General features: G+C 42.4%; 1 pseudogene; it reads right to left on the minus strand.

Moving 5' to 3' along the window:
• Positions 1-13,103: 13,103 nt before the first annotated feature.
• Positions 13,104-13,200, minus strand: LOC115944820 (U6 spliceosomal RNA; annotated as a pseudogene).
• Positions 13,201-18,011: the final 4,811 nt, after the last annotated feature.

Genomic DNA, 18,011 nt, shown 5'->3' on the forward strand with positions numbered 1-18,011 from the left:
AAAAACAAACTGAGGGTTCTAGAGGGGAGGGGGGTGGGAGGATGGGTTGGCCTGGTGGTGGGTATTGAGGAGGGCACGTTCTGCATGGAGCACTGGGTGTTGTGCACGAACAATGAATCATGGAACACTTCATCTAGAACTAATGATGTAATGTATGGGGATTAACATAAGAATAAAAAAAAATAAAATAAAATAAAAATTAAAACATCTAGACCTAACAGAGACCTCGAGATGACTCCACTCACCAGTCGTAATTATGTAATATTCTCAAGAGCACGTGGAACATTCTCCAGACCATACACGATAACCCATAAACAAACCTCGATACATTTAACAGGATTAACATCAATCAAGCATGTTCTTTGACCATGATGGAATTAAATTAGAAGTGAAATGGAACTCCATTCAATTCAGGGTTTCTATAAGAGAGGACTGGATGGGGAGTGGTATACGTCACAAAGAAAAAGCAATTCAGTTAAGGCTGGAGGAGGGAAGCAACTGGGTGGGGGAGATACAGCACAGACCGCAGGGTCTCCCAAGCTGTGATCCATGGGTGGGCTTCAAGAGTATTAACCTGCTAACATTGCATACGGACCTACAGAGGATCCACAATTTTATGAGATTTATCAGAGGGACCCATTACCCAAAAAAGGTTAAAAATCTCCAATGTGCTTCCACAGGCCATGAATAAAAGCAGAGAAGAGAAGGGCCCCTGGAGAGGAAGGGGGATGGAATACGAAGCTGGATAAGGAATCAGAGTCAGGGTGGGGAGCAGAAAGAGTGTGTGCTGAATGGTGGGGTGTAAATCACAGGACTGGAGGCAGTGCGAGAGGGAGGTTGCGGCACAGGCAGATTTCGGAGTGAAAGAAAGCCTGACACCAGTAAATTGCATGACCACTGAACAAAGATAGGAGTCTTTGCTGGATGCTTTGGAAAACACTGCTGTCTAAAGGGTCCAGTGCCCATCACTCAGTATCGTCAGGGGGTCATCGGTCCCCAGTCAAGAGAGAGGCACCGCCCACAACCCCACTATTATCTAAAATGTCCTTTTTTATCTTAACATATAGAAGGTGAAGAAAGGTTTAGAATATTTATAAAATGTCAGTAGTAATATCTGGAGCACAGAAATGAGGACATGGAAATTATTTCCAGCCCTTTCATCTTTGAGCCAAATTTATTTTTTAAACATTCAAATATATAAAACTTGGAAGTCAGTTAACGTCTTGGAGTCATGAAATCTGTAGGACTGTGCAGGCCCTCCATGTAAACATGTGTCCAACAAATCACATAGCCCAATTTTCCAACCCTTCGATCCAAGAAAAGGCTTAGAGCAGCTTGCGGCCAGTGGTTCTCTGAAGGGTGCTGGGCTTTGGGGAGAGAGGCATCGCCAAAGTATCTCCCAAAACTTTGCCATGCACATCACATTTTAATGTGATGCATGATGTTTTAGATCTAGAGAAGTGCTTCATTTTATACACCGACCTTTGGCCATATAGTTTCTACCTTTGCAAAGAGGCAGGGCCAGCTACATAATTTGCAAGACCCACCACAAAATGAAAATGAGGCACTAAGAATTTCAAGATGATGGCAGCAGAGCATTAAATCAAGTGTGGAGTCTATATGACTGCCCGGATCACATGCCTACCAAAGCTGGCCCTGCGTAGAGGACAGGAAGGCAATTCCACAACCTGGAGATTAGATTCTCTTATATTTTTACTTACATCTTTTGTGATTTCATTTTACATTAATACTTTCATCAGCCTGGAGTTTGGTACGTGGTTTGAGGTACAGATGATAGTTGACCCTTGAACGATGTGGGGTTGGGGGCACCAATCCCCCCACATGACCGAAAATCCATGTATAACTTTGGACTCCCCAAAAACTTAACTACTACTAGCTTACTGTTGACTGGAAGCCTTACCGACAACATAAAGTCAGTCAATGAACACATGTTCTGTATGTTATACATATTATATACTGCATTCTTACAATAAAATAAGCTAGAGAAAATGTTAAGAAAATCGTAAGAGAAAATACTTACAGTACTGTATTTAACTAAAAAAAAAAAAAAAAAAATCCACGTGTAAGTGGACCCACACAGTTCAAACCTGTGTCGTTCAAGGGTCAACTGTACTCTGTAGTTCCTGGAGAGACAAACGTCCTGCTGTCTCTTCCTACAGATGGAAAATGCCACCATTACTGTATTCGAAATTCTGGTCTCGCTATTCTTTTCCTCTGGTCTGTCCATTCTTGTACGTGTTCCACACTAGGCTTACTGTATTCCTACAAATTATTTTAAAGTTTGGCAATGTATGTATGTGCCCTGTCATTCACTGGTTCCTGGATTATCTGGTCTTTCATTGTCCCTGCCAAACTTTAAAATCACTTGTCAGGTTAAAAAAAAAAGAAGAAAATCCTTCCTGTTTTAACAGGAATTGCATTAACTTTACCAATTAACCTCAGAATCATCATCTTTACAATCCCCTCAGGTTCATGTACTTTCAAAGAACAGCAACTCTTTCAAACTGCCTCCAGCGATGGCTTATTAGTATAAGTATAAAAATAGAAATAAAGAGATAAAGAATTTCTCAGGAACCCAGACAACTCATTAAGGTCAGACGTCTCAGACAGTGAAAGGCGATCTGAGCATTGGAAGAGGCTTCTACACCCAGAGAGATTTAGGAACTGGTCATCCATCCTATGTGTCCTGCCATTGAGGTGGCTCCCTTCCTATGGAATTCGGCTCCTACCACCCCTGGGGCCATACGCCAACTGCCTCATCATGTGCTCTCAATTCACTTTGGTTTCCACTCACTCGTGGCTTCAGATTCCCCATAATCTCTACTTCTGCTCACTCATGGCTGCTCATTGGCCTTCGCTACCCTGTGGCTCAGAATTGAATGACATAGTTTCATACCAATACTTTTTTTAAGGGCAACCTTCTATTTATGGCCAAGTGATACCGGTCTTCCATTACCGCAGGGAATTTCGGCTTCCTTGGAAATCAACACATTTGAGTTGAAAAAGTGATGGATCTTGTGAGAAGACATTTTTTTTTCTTTTAGAAATCTCACAAGGTAGGTATTCTTATTATCTTTCTTAAGCCGAGAAAACAAGCAAGGATGGTGCAGTAACCATAAGAGCCGGCCATTTGCTCACAGGTCTGTCCGGCCTCACAGCTGTAACACTCCCCACGCACTCCACCACTCTAGAGAAATCTAGGGTACTGCTCCAGATGCTGTGGTTTGCGACACTGTGATGATGAGCGGGCCGCGTAATACTGCTGAGTGTCGTGATGATGCGTACATGGTAAAGCCACCACCAGCTCCGTGCCTGGTGCTCCGTCCTCCCTCCCTTCGTGCTGCTCTGTAGGACCCCCAGTGTCCGAGCAGGGTGGAGAAGGGCGCAGAAGGGGTCAGGCTCGATTCTGCAGTTCTGACTGTTCTGCGGGGAGACGGCCATCACTAACTGCACCCTACTCTCTGACTTCTTCTCTAGATGTTCCACTTATCCTGCTGAAGGCACCAGCAAGCCAAAGCAGGAGTATCACACATAGTAAAAAAAAAAAAAAAAAAAAAAAAAGACACAAAGTACAGAAATAAATGACAAAGTCTGGAAATCACTGGCTGGTCTAGGAGAAATCCATGGAACAAAAATTAAGGAGTGTTTAGACCCTTCCCTGACATTAGCAGCAACAAGCCACGCAACTCCACACAAGTCCTGTAAGCTTTTCTGTGGCCTTTTTTTTCCTCCCCATCTGTCAAACTTCGGCTGATTATGCTGCCTGTTCTACCTCCTGATGAGGAGGATGTGATCAGAGGGAAATGACTGACAGCACTCTGGAAAGCCCAGCAGACGAGTGAGGACAGGAGGGATGGGATGGGGCGTGTTGGCAGCAACAAGAGAACCATCCTCCTCCTGCTCCACATCAAAGGGGCTCATAGGACGCATCCTGCAGCTGGTCGGTTGGATTTCTGCCCTCGAGATACAGGAAAACTGTCCTCAGCAGAACAGTGCAGAACCATATGACATAGAGTAATACAAAGTAACTAATGTAATTCTCCCCAGGAAATGAATGTGGGAGAAAGTCAAGGTGAAAACGTACCAGTCGGCGCTGCACTGTGCTAGACACAGCACATCTCAAAGGTCGGCCAGGTGACTCTTGCCCTCAAGGAGGTCCTAACTGTTCAGTAAAGGAGATCAAGTACATATTTTGGACTCTACTATAAGAAAAAATGTGATGTGATATGGTGCAGGAACAGGTTTAAGTGTTGTCAGAAGCTAGAAGAGAAACACAACGTCTCTGGGGGAAGCAGGGAGCATGTCGGCTACGTTGCAAAAGTTGAGTCGCATTTCTACGCAAAGGGATGGAGGGAAAAGCACTTCTGAGAACAGGGGTACCAGGAGCAAAAGTGCAGAAAGAAGGAATCCCTGAGCACGCACGGCAAACAAGGAAAGTTCAGTGTCCCAGTAGCACAGAGTGCTAGAGCTACAAAGGAAGGCTGGATCCTGATTGTAAAGACTTTGAACGTGGGCTGCAAAGACACGGATCATCCAGGCGAAGGTGTCTGACTGGAGTCATATCATGATCGAAGATTTGCTCCAGAGAGACTGCTAATCGCACATGGGATGAATGACAGAGTGAAGGTGTAAGAGTTAATACCAGTGTCAATAAGATGGCTCACAAGGTGATGGTCAGGATGATGAAAGGCTGAGTGCAAAAGTTATGGTAAGAAGCAAAAGGAAGAGGGAAAGAAGAAATTCAGGGTCTTGGGGTTTTTTTACTCTTCAACGTTGATCTTCATAACTTTTGGAGTAGATACTCTCCTTCCCATGTCTTGGATGAAGAAAAAAGCAATTCGAACATAAAGAGGGTTAAAGTCTTGCAAAAATCACACACTCAGTGGTAGGGGAGAAAAAGAAATTAGAAACGAGGTTCCATGGACTATAACTTACCCCTTATAATCTGTCATCTCCCTTCCCCAAAATCAACCAAAACATTGTCAAAGAAGCCACAGTTTTATGTTGTTTATCCCAGAGAAAGTATATTTGCATCCCAAGCGTTGCCATATACATTATCAGAACCATAAGGCCAAACCTCTCTGGAACAATTTTCATTGTCCAAATCCCCTTCTCCACTAATGTGGTGATGTGATTCATATGACAGCAATTGGTTCTACCCAAGTATACCAGCCAGCACCCTGCGACCTCCTGAAGGGCACATGGCTTTGATTATTTGGGGACAAAAATAATCTCAGCTTGAAGAGAGTTCCCAATCCCAACTTTCTAAATAACAGACACCAAAATATCCAATACTCTAAATAGATGGTATCCCCTCCTTCTTTTTCCTCAAGAGGCAATGGACGAACGTCACAGTGCACCGTGGTGCCAAGAACGCATTATGTTTCCCAGATGCACGGACTGACATACTAAGCAAACTATTTATGAAATTTCTTTGGAAGAGTCAAGGCAAATAACAGCCTGGCCCCCACCTCCACCATCACCACCAAAGTCAACTGGAATAGCTCTGCTCAGAGTGACAAGGAAGCAGACTTGAGTGCTAGGGTGTGGTTTGGTGCAATGGGACTTGCTATCTGTCACTAGCTATGATTTTTCTTCCCCACGCTCCAAAATTTCCTTTCTTCCCATTATCTTAAATAAGTGGCTATGTTATGGTTGCCAAATTGGATACAAGATTCCCTCTGACCTCCTCCCCCTCCCAGTAGCCACAAGGAGTTACTACTCTGTGTAGGACCTAGGAGAATCATAGATGGGGTCTTATCTCCCCCAACCTCCCAACACACACACACACACACACACACCACACCACACCACACCACACCCACCCACCCACACACACCATGCCAGTAAAAGACATTTAGTAACCCATAGATGTATAGATGTTGTGGTCTCATGAGAAAGAGGGGACTTAATCAAACAGTATTTTATAAGAGATTTACTAATTACATAAGTAACTAACCACCATCTCCCTCGCCCCCAGCCTGACTCTTTGTAACCTCTTTCCCCCCTTACGGCTGCTCTTGACTAAGGGAATGGGCATGAGGTTATGATTTGGTATGATCTGCCCTGGGAACGCATCCTCTAGAGAAAGGATTTTCTGGACTCTGGGTATCCTAGGATCATCCCACCCCACCCCACCCCTACCTGCCGGTCACCTCTGGGAAACCAAGCTGTCAGGTGAATGAAAGACAGGAGAGGTGTCTAGGGTCAAGCAAAGGGATTTCCCCGTAGGAGCTGCTGCTAATGCCGCCCCCTTCCCATCATGTACACTTGACGTCCAAGGGAAGGGAGGCGCTTTGAGCATTCTGTTTGGCTGGTTGCTTAGTTTCTTCCTGCAAAGGGCTTAAAGTTAGGACCCAAAAAAGACCCCTACACAAACAAGAAACATTGCTTAATATGACAACAGTGACAATGAATATAAGGAATGGAAGGAAGAGAAATTTATCATTTCATCTGGGGCTGTCTTGTTCAACAATCCCCCCTCCCACTGCCAGCATCATCACCAAACCTATGCTTTATTTTTTAATAAGTGTGTGAAGTTCCTCTGAAGTAATAAGAAAGTCAAGGCCAGACAGAGTTCAGATCCACTTAAGAAATGCTGCATTCTTATTTCACCCTTTCATATCTTGGAGAATCACAACACATATTTTAAACACACAAACTTCTCTGAGAAGTGACCCAGTAAATAAACTTGGCTGTTTAACTCTGTTGTCTAGTCCAGGAGCCCTTCCCTGCCCTGGCACCCCACACTCCATACCCTTGACATTTCACATAAGAATCATGTCAACCATAAAATTAAAGTCTATGAAATACTTAAGGAAACAATGCTCTAATAATTAATTCTCTAAAGTTGATCCCTATTTAGGGAACTAACTCCTAATCCTCATCCTGCACAAAACCAGCAGGCCCCCTTTAGTCACCAGAATGGTGGGGAGTGCACAGACTTAGCTGTGCACTGTCCCAGACATGCTCTTTTAACTTCTAACCTACCCAATTAATGATTATGATCCTATACAACGAGAATCCATTTTTACGGACAGAGACATATAAAGAACGTGGAATCCGATATATTCGCCCAAAGAAACCCAAACTCAAAATCAAGCCTAGATAGGACATGACAGAGTCAAAAGACCAGTTTCAGAAACACATTCTCTCTTTCCACAGTTCTACAGAAATCTAAGTGACAGATCTTTTCCATCAACCTGTTATTTCCTACCTCACGGAGTATTACAAAAGTAGCCACTTGTCTCCATCAGTAGAACCCACAAGATCCACATCTACAATATAAAATTTTTAAACTACAGAGAAATTTGGTAAATATAAAGAATTCTTTTCCTGTCATGGAAGATTGAAAACCACATCCCTTGAAGACTCAAAGTTGGGAGAATTTTCCAGCAGGAGTGCTTTTAAAATTATTTCCGTGACCCCCTAAAAGATGGCCAATGAACTGCACAAGACAGGGGAATAAGTGTACTCTTATCCATCATATGTAACCTCCAGGAGCTTCTAGAACAAGGAAGTGGGGCTAAGTGCACAAGGCTCATGGTTCTAGGAGCCTAAAATGTCCACCAGAAAAGGGTCTGATAACTCAAAGATGAAAACTTTTAGAAGGATTTCTGCTTCTGACTATGACAAGTTCCCTTGTATCTGCCACTAATAACAACCAGAACTGCCAGGTTTTGGAGGGGAGAAAAAGTAATCTGTTTAAAGGATTCCAAGAGCTACCAAAGTGATGAGCCAAGATCACAGGGAGAAAAAAACTCAAGATATTTGCTACTTTATAATCATCACTGGGATAAAAAGCTACGAAGCTAATTGGCTGAGGAAAAAGGCAAAGATCTTATATAATTTTTCATATGCAATATCTACCAGTCAAAAAATATCACAAATGCAAGGACAGCACTCAAAGACCAAGAGGGAAAAAGGATAATAGAAACAGATTCACATAATACAACAGAATTATCAGCTATGGCTTCTAAAATAACTAATATTAATATGTTCAGCAAAACATATGAAAGCTGACGAACTTCAGTAGAAAACTGAAATCTGTGAGAAAACAATCAAATGTAAATTCTAGAATTCTAAAAGTCATACCTGAAATTAGTAACTCAATAAGTGGGTTTAACAGCAGCCCAAGCAGAGTTGGAGGAAAAACACAGCTGTGCTCCCACCCTGAAACACAACAAGAAAAGACAACAGAAAGTACAGAGAAGAGAATAAGAGACATGTGGGTCATGGTAAAAAGTCTACATGTGTAACTGAAATCCCAGAAAGAAAGAGGAAAGAAAATGGACCTGCAATTTTATTTAGAAAGTGAATAAAAGTTTTGAAGGCTAAAGAAAGACAACAAGCCACAGTTTCAAGAAACACTATCCTATCCATTTACTTCCTTCCAACAAAGGAAGTCCTACCCCGGCATATCATGGCAGAGCCACTAAAACCAACAACAAAGGGAAAAGATAACCTTTCCTGAACAGGATCAATAATAAGATTTACACATGATTTTTTAACAGAAAAGAGAGAAGTCAGAAGACAAAGAACTACTGTGACACAGATTACCTTGTCTCAGCTACCGATCCCAAGGGGACAAAGTACCATGTACCAATTACCAATCCCAGGGAAGCCTCCCAATACTTCTGCCCACTGCATCTTGGTATCAGACTCTCCAAGAACACAATGCTGCCAGGCCCTGGATGGAACAGCACTTTGCTTACGTAGAGTAGAGACGGTAAGATCAGCTTCAATAGTAGGCATCAGTGCCCCATGGCCAGGAGGTCTCTCCTGGTGACACAGGACACTTTGCCTACACACGCCCCTCTCATGCCACAGCGGATGGAGCTCTGTCCCCTCCCTGAGGAGGAGAGAGGTACCCTGGGGTTGGCGAGGTGCCATATGATACATGTGCCTTACGCAGAGTAAAAGAGCAGCCTGTGAGCAGAAAACAGGGGAAAATAGCCCCACAGAAGGCAACAAGCCCAGCACAGGCTGTGTGGGCTCTTTATCTCTTGGTAGGGAAGTATTCCAAGCTGCAGGCCTACTCTGACGCAGCTGAGTGGGGGCTGAAACGTGCATGCACAAGACTGCCTTTCCCAACAAATATCACCCTTTAAATGCTGAAAGAAAATAACCGTCACCCCAACTGACCACCCTGTGAAAATATTCTTCCCCCAAAAACCAAAGATGAGATGAAGATAACCTGTCATCAACGGGACTGTTTTAAAAGGAATACTGAAAGAAGTTCCTCAGGACAAAAGGGAACTAATCTCAGAGGAAAGCCCAAAATGCAGGAGGGAATGAAGACCCACAGAAAGAGTATGTATGTGGGCAAATCTAAATGAATATTTGCTATACAACAATAACAACGCCTTGTGGAATTTTAAATGTAAGTTAAAATACATGAAAATAACATAAAAGTGGGGAGGAACCTTGTGAAGAAAGCAATGAAAGAACCAATTCCTTCACACACTTATAAATCAAGGAAGTATGCCTTTGTCACGAAGAGTAAGCAAAAGGAAGAGTAAAATATACGTGTATTTAACAATTGATAAAAGAGAAAAAATGGAATAAAAAATGCTGATATGACCACAAAAAGAAAACAAAGGAAAAATAACAAATCCACCATCAAAATAGGAGATTTAAATACACTTCTTTCAGTAACTGATAAAACAGATTTAAAAAGTGAAAATACAGGAAATTTAAACAAACTTGACTGATTGGCATGTATAAAACACTGGGTTCAACAACTGCAGAATCCATATTTTTCCAAGTTCTCACAGAGCATTGTAAAGTTAACCTGTATGCTATCTGCTAGCCCATAAAGGAAGTTCCAATGAATTCCAAAAATCCGAAGCCATGCAGAATATGTCCTCTGACTTCAGTGGAATCACATTAGAAATCAATATACAAGATACAGATTAATACCTCAAATGCTTGGAAATTAAGCAATACTCTTATAAATAACTAAGGGATCATGAAGAAACAGGAATGGAAATTAGGAAATACGTGTAGTAGGAGATTGTGAGGATACAGCATGTCAGGAATAGGCTACTGCTAGAGTAGTCCTTGCTGGGAATCATAGCTTTGAAAACACAGATCAGAAGAGAAAAGGGCTGAAAACCAGTGACTTACGTAACCATCTCAAAGGCATAAGAATAGGGGTATGGTTGCCTGGTTGGCTCAGTCGGTAGAGCACACAACTCTTGATCTGAGGTCATGAGTTTGAGCTGCATGTTGGGCATGGAGCCTACTAAAAAAAAGAAATTTTTAAACAAGGACACAGGGATAAAAAGCATATTAAATTCAGGAACGGTAGAAAGAAAAAAATATGTCTAGGACAGAAAAACTGATGAAATAGAAAACAAATGTAATAAAATCAAGAAAGCCAAAAGCTGTTCCTTTGAAAAGACGAAAACAATTGACAAAGAAGCAATACAGCAAATACAACTGATAAAGAGCAGAGAAGGTACGCATTTCTAATACTGGACCTCAAAAGGGGTGTATCACTACAGATCCTACCAATAATCAAGGAACAGTGAGAGAATATTTTTGAACAATTTTGTGCAAACACACTTGAAATTTCAGCCAAGGCAAATTCCCAGAAAAATACAATTTACAAACTGGCATAAGAAGAAATAGAAAATCTAAAAAATCCTATATTTATTAAAGAAATTGAATCCATAATTTAAAACCTCTCCACAAAGAAAACTCTGGTCTCTGAGATGTTCATTGTCAAGATCCACTGAATATTTAAGGGAGAAATTAACTATTTTAAACAAAACTTCTAGGGACTAGAACAAAAAAGGGAACACTTCCCCACCAATTTTATGAGGCCATATAATCTTATTACCAAAAAAACCTGGCAAGGAAACTACAAGTAAGGAAATCATAGGCCAAGATCTCTCATGAGCAAAGTTGCAAAAGTTCTAAACAAAAGGGTAGCAAGTCAAATTCAGCAATATAAAAATAGTACACCACAGCAAAATTGGTCGTATTCTGACTCTTAAATGAGTCAGTTTAACATTTCAAAGTCAATCAATGGAATTTTCAAAAATCATTTGATCAACTAAAAAGATACAGAAAAACCATGTGATAAGTCTCAATATCCAAGCATAATAAAATGCAGTAAACTGGAAATGGAACATAATTTTCTTAGTCTGCCAAAAGGTGTCTACAAGAGAATCTACATCAAACATAATACTTAATGACAAAATACTTAAAGGTTTTCTCTTCATATTAGGAACAAAACAATGATGTTCCCCTCACCATTTCTACTGAACAATGTACTAAAGATCCTAGCCAGCACAAGAAAACAAAAGAAATATTATTCATAGACAGGACTGTGTTCATAAGAGATCCAAAAGAACCTACAGATATGTCATTAAAACCAGTAAACAAACTTAGATTACTTAGATCAGCAAGGTCACTAGATACAAATTCAATATACAAAAGCACATTGTATTTCTATTCATTAGCAATGAAAATGAGAAAATTAAATGGTATGGTTCCATAACAGCACCAAAAAAATATGAAACACCTGAAAATAAGCCAAATAGAAAACGTAAAAAGCTACTCAGAATATTACAAAATATCACTGAGAAATTCAAGACAGTCTAAGTAGTAAAATAAAGAGATATACTATGTTCATGGATTTAAGTATTTAATATTACATACTGAATATGTATTCTCTCCAGACCGAGCTAAAGATTCCATATTCAATATACCAGCAGGTGTGTGTTTGAGTGTGTGCATGTGTAATGAACAAGGTGAGTATAATGTTAAAGGCCTAAACAGTCTTGAGGAAAAAGAACAGGGTTGGAGGATTTACAACACCAGATATCAATGCGTGCTATAAAGCTGCAGTAAGTAAAACAGCATGGTACTGGCACAAAGAAAGATGATACAATGGAATGAAAGAAATACAGACATATACATCACACACACACAGAGAAAAAGAAAGAGAGAAACTTGATTTATGACAAAAGTATCACTTCATAGCAGCGGAGAAAGGCTGATCTCACTAAACAGGTGCTGGGTTAACAGGATATCAATATGAAAAAATGCATCATTAACCTCTATCTCATACCAAGCATAAAAATATATTCGAGATGGATAAGTCTAAATATGAACAGTAAAAGAGTGCTTTAGATTACTTAAACCAGATGCAAAAACACTAATTCCAAAAGAAAACAATGATAAATTGAATTACATTAAAATTAAGAATTTCTGTTCATTGTTAAATACTGTAAGAGAGTAAAAAGGCATGTGGAGAGTAGGAGAAAATATTTGTACACATAATTCCCATAAAAGATTTGTCTAGAACACATATTTCTTAAAAACCTTCAAATCAATAAGAAAAACATAAATGACCTACAAAAACAGCCAAAAGATTTAAACCTTGGCGGCTCAGTCAGTTAAGTGTCTGACTCTTGATTTTGGCTCAGGTCGTGATCTCATAGGTCCTGAGAGTCCATGCGCTCTGCATGGAGTCTGCCTGGGATTCTCTGCCTCTCCCTCTCCCTGTGTACCACCCCCCAAACAAACAAACGAACAAACAAATAAGATTTAAACAGTTTCTTTACAAAGTAGGGTATTTAAATGGCCAATAAATATATAAAAAGGCCGTTCACTCATCTTCAGGAAAAATCAAATTACATCATGGTAAGGAATCACAACAAACCACCGGAGTAGTGATATTTAAAAGACTGACACTGGGACAAACGAAGTCTCGTCTACCACTGGGGTGAGCATAAATGCACACAATCACGTAGGAACACTGTTTTTACATTATCTCCTAACACTGAGTACATGCAAATCCTCTTGCCTAGCAATTCTCCTCCTAGGATACATGTGTTTAGGTGCCCGCTCAAAAAAAACATATACAGAAGTTTCTGGCAGTCATAGTTAAAAACTGAAAATGTTCATCTATCCCAAAAGAGACAGATGCACTGTGAGTTGTGATATATTCATACCACAGACAAGTAGCATTGAAAATGAATGAACTGCAACCACGTGTAACAAAATGGACGGTTCCTACCAACATAACGTAGGCAAAAGAAGTAGACGTTAAATATATACGGCATGATTTCATTCATTTAAACTTCACGAATTTGCATGTCATCCTTGTGCAGGGGCCATGCCAATCTTCTGTCATTCCAATTTTAGTATAAAACTTCAAAAGTAGGCAAAACCAATCAATGGTAGCAGAAGTCAGGACAACGGTTTGGTCCTTTGGGGAGGAAATGATTAAAAATGAAGCCAGTGAGGTTGGGTGGGGAAAGCAGAGTCAACAGATGGAGAAAGGTCGACTGCTGGGGATATTGCTGAAACCCTTCACCCAAGCACACCTGACTCTACTTCCCTCTACTGCTGGACCTCTGAATTCCAAGAGACTCTAGTTTCAAATGAGTTGTTGCCTTTTGCACCAGTCTTGACCTCTGCCTGGAAACCAGCTCCTGCTAGAAATGGAGACCTGGAAAGACGGGTTTCTCTGCATGTATGAAGGTGAGAACAGAGTGATCGACAGATTACAATAGAGAGAGGATTTTCAATCCAGCTGTGGGAAGGTTCTATGCTTCTGTGGGCCCTATTTGAAAGTAGAAGCTTGGGTAGGGATGGATCTAGTTTGTGACATGGACTGGATTTGGTGTGGGTGCAGTAAGCTAATGCTTTCTCCATCGATACCTCCAAACCTGCTCCATATCTCACTTCCTTCCCCTTGAATAACCCACTCAGGTGGGACCAACAGTCTCATTTTTAGATATAAATCCAATCCAAATGAATACAGAAACACCTATCATACAGCTACATCAAAACATCTCCCCTTGGGTTGATGGGATGAATTATGTTTCCCCAAAAAGAGATATGTGGAAGTCCCGACCCTCAACATTTCAGAATGCGGCACTATTTGGAAATAGCATTGTTGTAGATGTCATTAGTTAAGATGCAGTCATGCTGAAGGACGGTGGGCCCCTGATCCAACGTGACTGGTCGCAGGAAGACGCCGCCATGTGATGGTGGAGACAGAGACAGAGGGGATGTGTCTACAAGCCAAGGAATGCCGAGGACATTTTCGACGACACCAGAAGCTAAGACGAAGGGAACTGATTCTCCCCTGGAGCCATGGAGAGAGCACGGCCCTGCCGACATCTTGACTTTGGGCCTCCAGAATTGTGAGAGAAGGAATTTGTGCTGTTGTAACTGCCACCCCGCCCCCCACCCAGTTGGTGGCTCTTGTAAGAGCAGCCCTGAGAAACTAATACACCTCCCACTGCTCAGACCCACAGCAGGGAAGCATTTGATGTGTAATGAGCATTTACACATCAAAGTGGTCACCTGGTGGATCTTCCAGCTTCCTCTGTTCCCCTTACACAGCACACTGCTGTCTCCGGCGGCGTACTCCTGCTCTCCTGCCCAGGCAGTCAGGCCCCTGGTCTCCCCACCGGCAAGAGCACTGCTAGCGACCTGGGCCACAATCACACAGGAGCTGAGCGATCTTGGGCGGTGGGGGCAGGGAGCGGTCAGGCACTCTGTTCATTCTCCCACTTGTTCTTTGGCTCCTGAATGAGAAAGTGGTTCCAAAGCATGGATGGGGTCAGAAGGTCATAAAAAGAGACAGAAGAAGGTGACCGTACTGCTTACACAGCGTGACATGAAGAACTCAAAAGCTCTTCGTCCAACCTGTTTCCTCGAGGGCCTGACATGCCACCATTAGGTGACAGAGTTACAGGCCCCGGGTATAATGGGCACAGGTGGGGCAGGGGACATCTTATCAGACGACCCAGCTGAGGGGCTGGTCAGTGGGGTGGGTTCCTACGGGCAGCCTTGGCTGGGGGACCCCAAGAAGACCAGAGGAGAACGGGGAAGACATGGGAGCAGCCAGCAGCTTTGGTGGTGCGGAGAACGATTTTGCAAAAGGAATCTGGAGAATCAGAATCCTGGCAGGGATCCATCCACAGATTAGGTTGGAGAACTTCACTTTTAGGTGAAAGAAAGGAGCAGGGAGGCCTGTTTTTCTGGAATTTGCCAAATATGCTCAGGGTGGGAGCAAGGGGGCTTCAATTTAACTCAAAACGCATTTCTTGAGCTCCTCTTAAGCTCAAGATACTACACTGAGGTTTAGCTACGAAAGGATGATCCTAAAGGATGAGCAGATATAGCCCCTGCCCTTAAGATGAACCTTTCCATCTGATAACCCAGGGAGCCTGATAACCCAGGATGTGAGGCAGAGGGAGCGAAGCACCACTGAGAAGTCCAGACAACAGCTAATGCTTATACTGAGCACCCAGCACCCTTTATGTCTACTCATTCCTTTTACGCTCGCCACCACGCCCTTGTGTTATCATGATCCTCATTTTACAATGGGGACCAGAGAGGTTAAGTTACCTGTCCAAGGAGCCCAGCCTGCAGGCAACCTGGCAGAGATCGAAGTATCTATAGTCTGTCTCCTGAGGCTGCATGCTAAACACTGGACTAACTCTTGGGGAGTACTGCTTCTGGCTGACAGGAGTGGGGGAGTTGGGAGAGTTCCAATGGCAGAGACTGTCCCCTGAGAGGCGCTTTGAGGCAAGGGACCCTCAGTGGCACCTGGCATTTAAACACAGCCTGCCTTAGAGGAAACCAATAAATAAATGATCAATTGCCAAAGTCCCTTCTATCTCCCAGACCATGAGTCCACACAGTGGAGAAAGCAAAAGCCATAGGGCCATAAGGGAGCCTGTGGTCCCTCTTCCAAGACAAAGAAAGCTGAGAGGTCAACAAGGACATTGTGGAGGCTACCATAAGGATGAATCTGAAGAATGAATCACGGAAGCTGCCGATCGAATTCTGACTTCAAGTAATACCGTCAGCATCAGAAAATTGTTAGTGTCTGTTACCCCTGGCCCTTTTTCCAGGGTTAACCCTTCCAGGCAAGTGTTACACTGCAAACGTTTGATGTTAGAGGATTTTGTTGGGGTGTATGGTGAGAACAAATGCAACATCACCCCATGTTAAAAGCATGGGTCCAATGTTTGGCAAAATGCCAATTTTGGGCATTGTGAAGATAAATGGCTGGAAGGAAAGACAGAAAACCAGAGAATGTGACTCCCCCTTGGCACCGTTTGGTCCATGACCAGCTCTGGTTTGAGGAGGGATAGAGACTGTTAGTTCCTTATTTTTCCTACTGGGTCGAGGGCCCAGTACCACCACAGGGATGACTTTAGCTCCAACTCTTTATTTAGTAAAACGAAAACTCCATGAACATTCTGGCACTAGGAGGCATGAGTTGGCTCCTCCGAACAGAGACCTCTGCTATTTAGGGACTCTACAAAACAGAAAAATGTGTATTACCAAATAACTATTTAGAGAAAATATTGAAAAAAAAAAAAAAGATCGAGAGAGAACTGTTTGTTTTAATATGGTCTGTTTACAATGCATTATTACTGGACTGCAGAGTGTGTGCTAAGGGAACAAAAATGCATTTGCATTTTTTCAGGGTCAAAATAGCCATGTTCAGACGGCACACAGCAATCTCTCTTACAGTTATTTTTCTTCTCTTTTTCTGGCATTTGATAGATTCTAGAAGTTCATCTAACTTGACCTTTGGCTAAACTGCCCTTATTGCTGCGAAAATATATTCTCCCTCAAACGAGGCCTCCTTCTCCAGTCAGGAGTCAGTTTCCCGAAGCCAATGGTTCTCAAACTTTAATTTGCACCAGAAATTCCCAGAGGGTTTGTGAAAGGACACACAGGGTCCCATCCCTAGATTTTCTGATTTTGTAGGTCTGGGGTGGGGCCCAAGCATTTCCTTTCTTCCAAGTCCCAGTATCAGGTGATACTGATGCTGGTGGTCCGAGGCCCACACTCTGAGACCCCGCTGGTCTATGTGCAGGGCAGGAGTGTGTAGTCCTGTCCATGCTGAGATGACCCGGAGGGGAGACTGAGCAGGCTATCTGACTGTCCCTGGGACACAGGGCTCTTCCTTCTCCTGTGGTAACAGGATCTACGACAGCTCTCTGGTATCCATGAAAAGACAACCAATACCACCAAGAAGACAGAACCAAGTTAGAGATGAAGAGAATCGGTGCTGCTGGCACCACGGGCCCCCCTGCATCCAGCTGAACCCCGGTCTTACCAGTTATGTGAGTCAGCGGATTCGCGTTTTCGCTAAAGTAGGCTGGGTTATTTATCCTTCGCAAGAAAAGAATCCTGAATCGGTCACCTACTCTCTGGATGTTTATAGCATGGGGTCCTTCCACTTCTTTCGTTCTCCGATCCCTCACTGCTGCCAAGGGAGGGTCTCCGGCACAAGTTAAGTCATGCTCCTGTGTCTACTATCTAGTCAGCTCGTTTCTTTTCTCAGTAATTAACCCAACTCAGGAACTTCTCCCACACACAGTCATGCTACCCAACCTTGAGCTTCATTTTTCTGGCTGTAAGCATATGCATTTCTCTGCTTCACTCCCTGGGTTACTTACACTCAGGAGCACAACACAGTGCAAATATATGTCAAAGGCAGGAACACTGAGTATCACCTTATTCCAATAAAGTGCAAGGGCTCTAACCACTATGCTTTGCATTCTTGATGCAAACTGTTTGGTGAAAAACACTAATAAAGTTAGCTTTTGAGCATCTCTGAGGTTTCTATAATTGCAAAGTTTTATAATTGATCCAGGGACCCTTTTAGCCAAACCGTATTGCTAAGAACATCCTGGCACATCCTAGAATTTGGGATGATTACCCTAGCAATCATACCACATGAGTAGGTGTCCACAAATGTGGAAGATCCCAAGCATAGTATGTTGCATCCTTGAGGGACTTAATAACACGAAATTCAATTGATTGCCATTTAATCATTAAATAAGCATGTCCTTAGTGTCCACAAACGAATTCCACATGGAATTCTAAATACACAGTGGCATAAAAAACAAATAGCGTCCTTATCTTAAGGAATAATGCAGTTTAATAAAAAAAGACCAAAATACTAACTAAACAATTGGAAAGTATGAACAAAG

Source organism: Leptonychotes weddellii, chromosome 15 (genome assembly GCF_054177405.1).
Source record: "Leptonychotes weddellii isolate Sample4059 chromosome 15, ASM5417740v2, whole genome shotgun sequence".
Taxonomy (NCBI): Eukaryota; Metazoa; Chordata; class Mammalia; order Carnivora; family Phocidae; genus Leptonychotes; species Leptonychotes weddellii.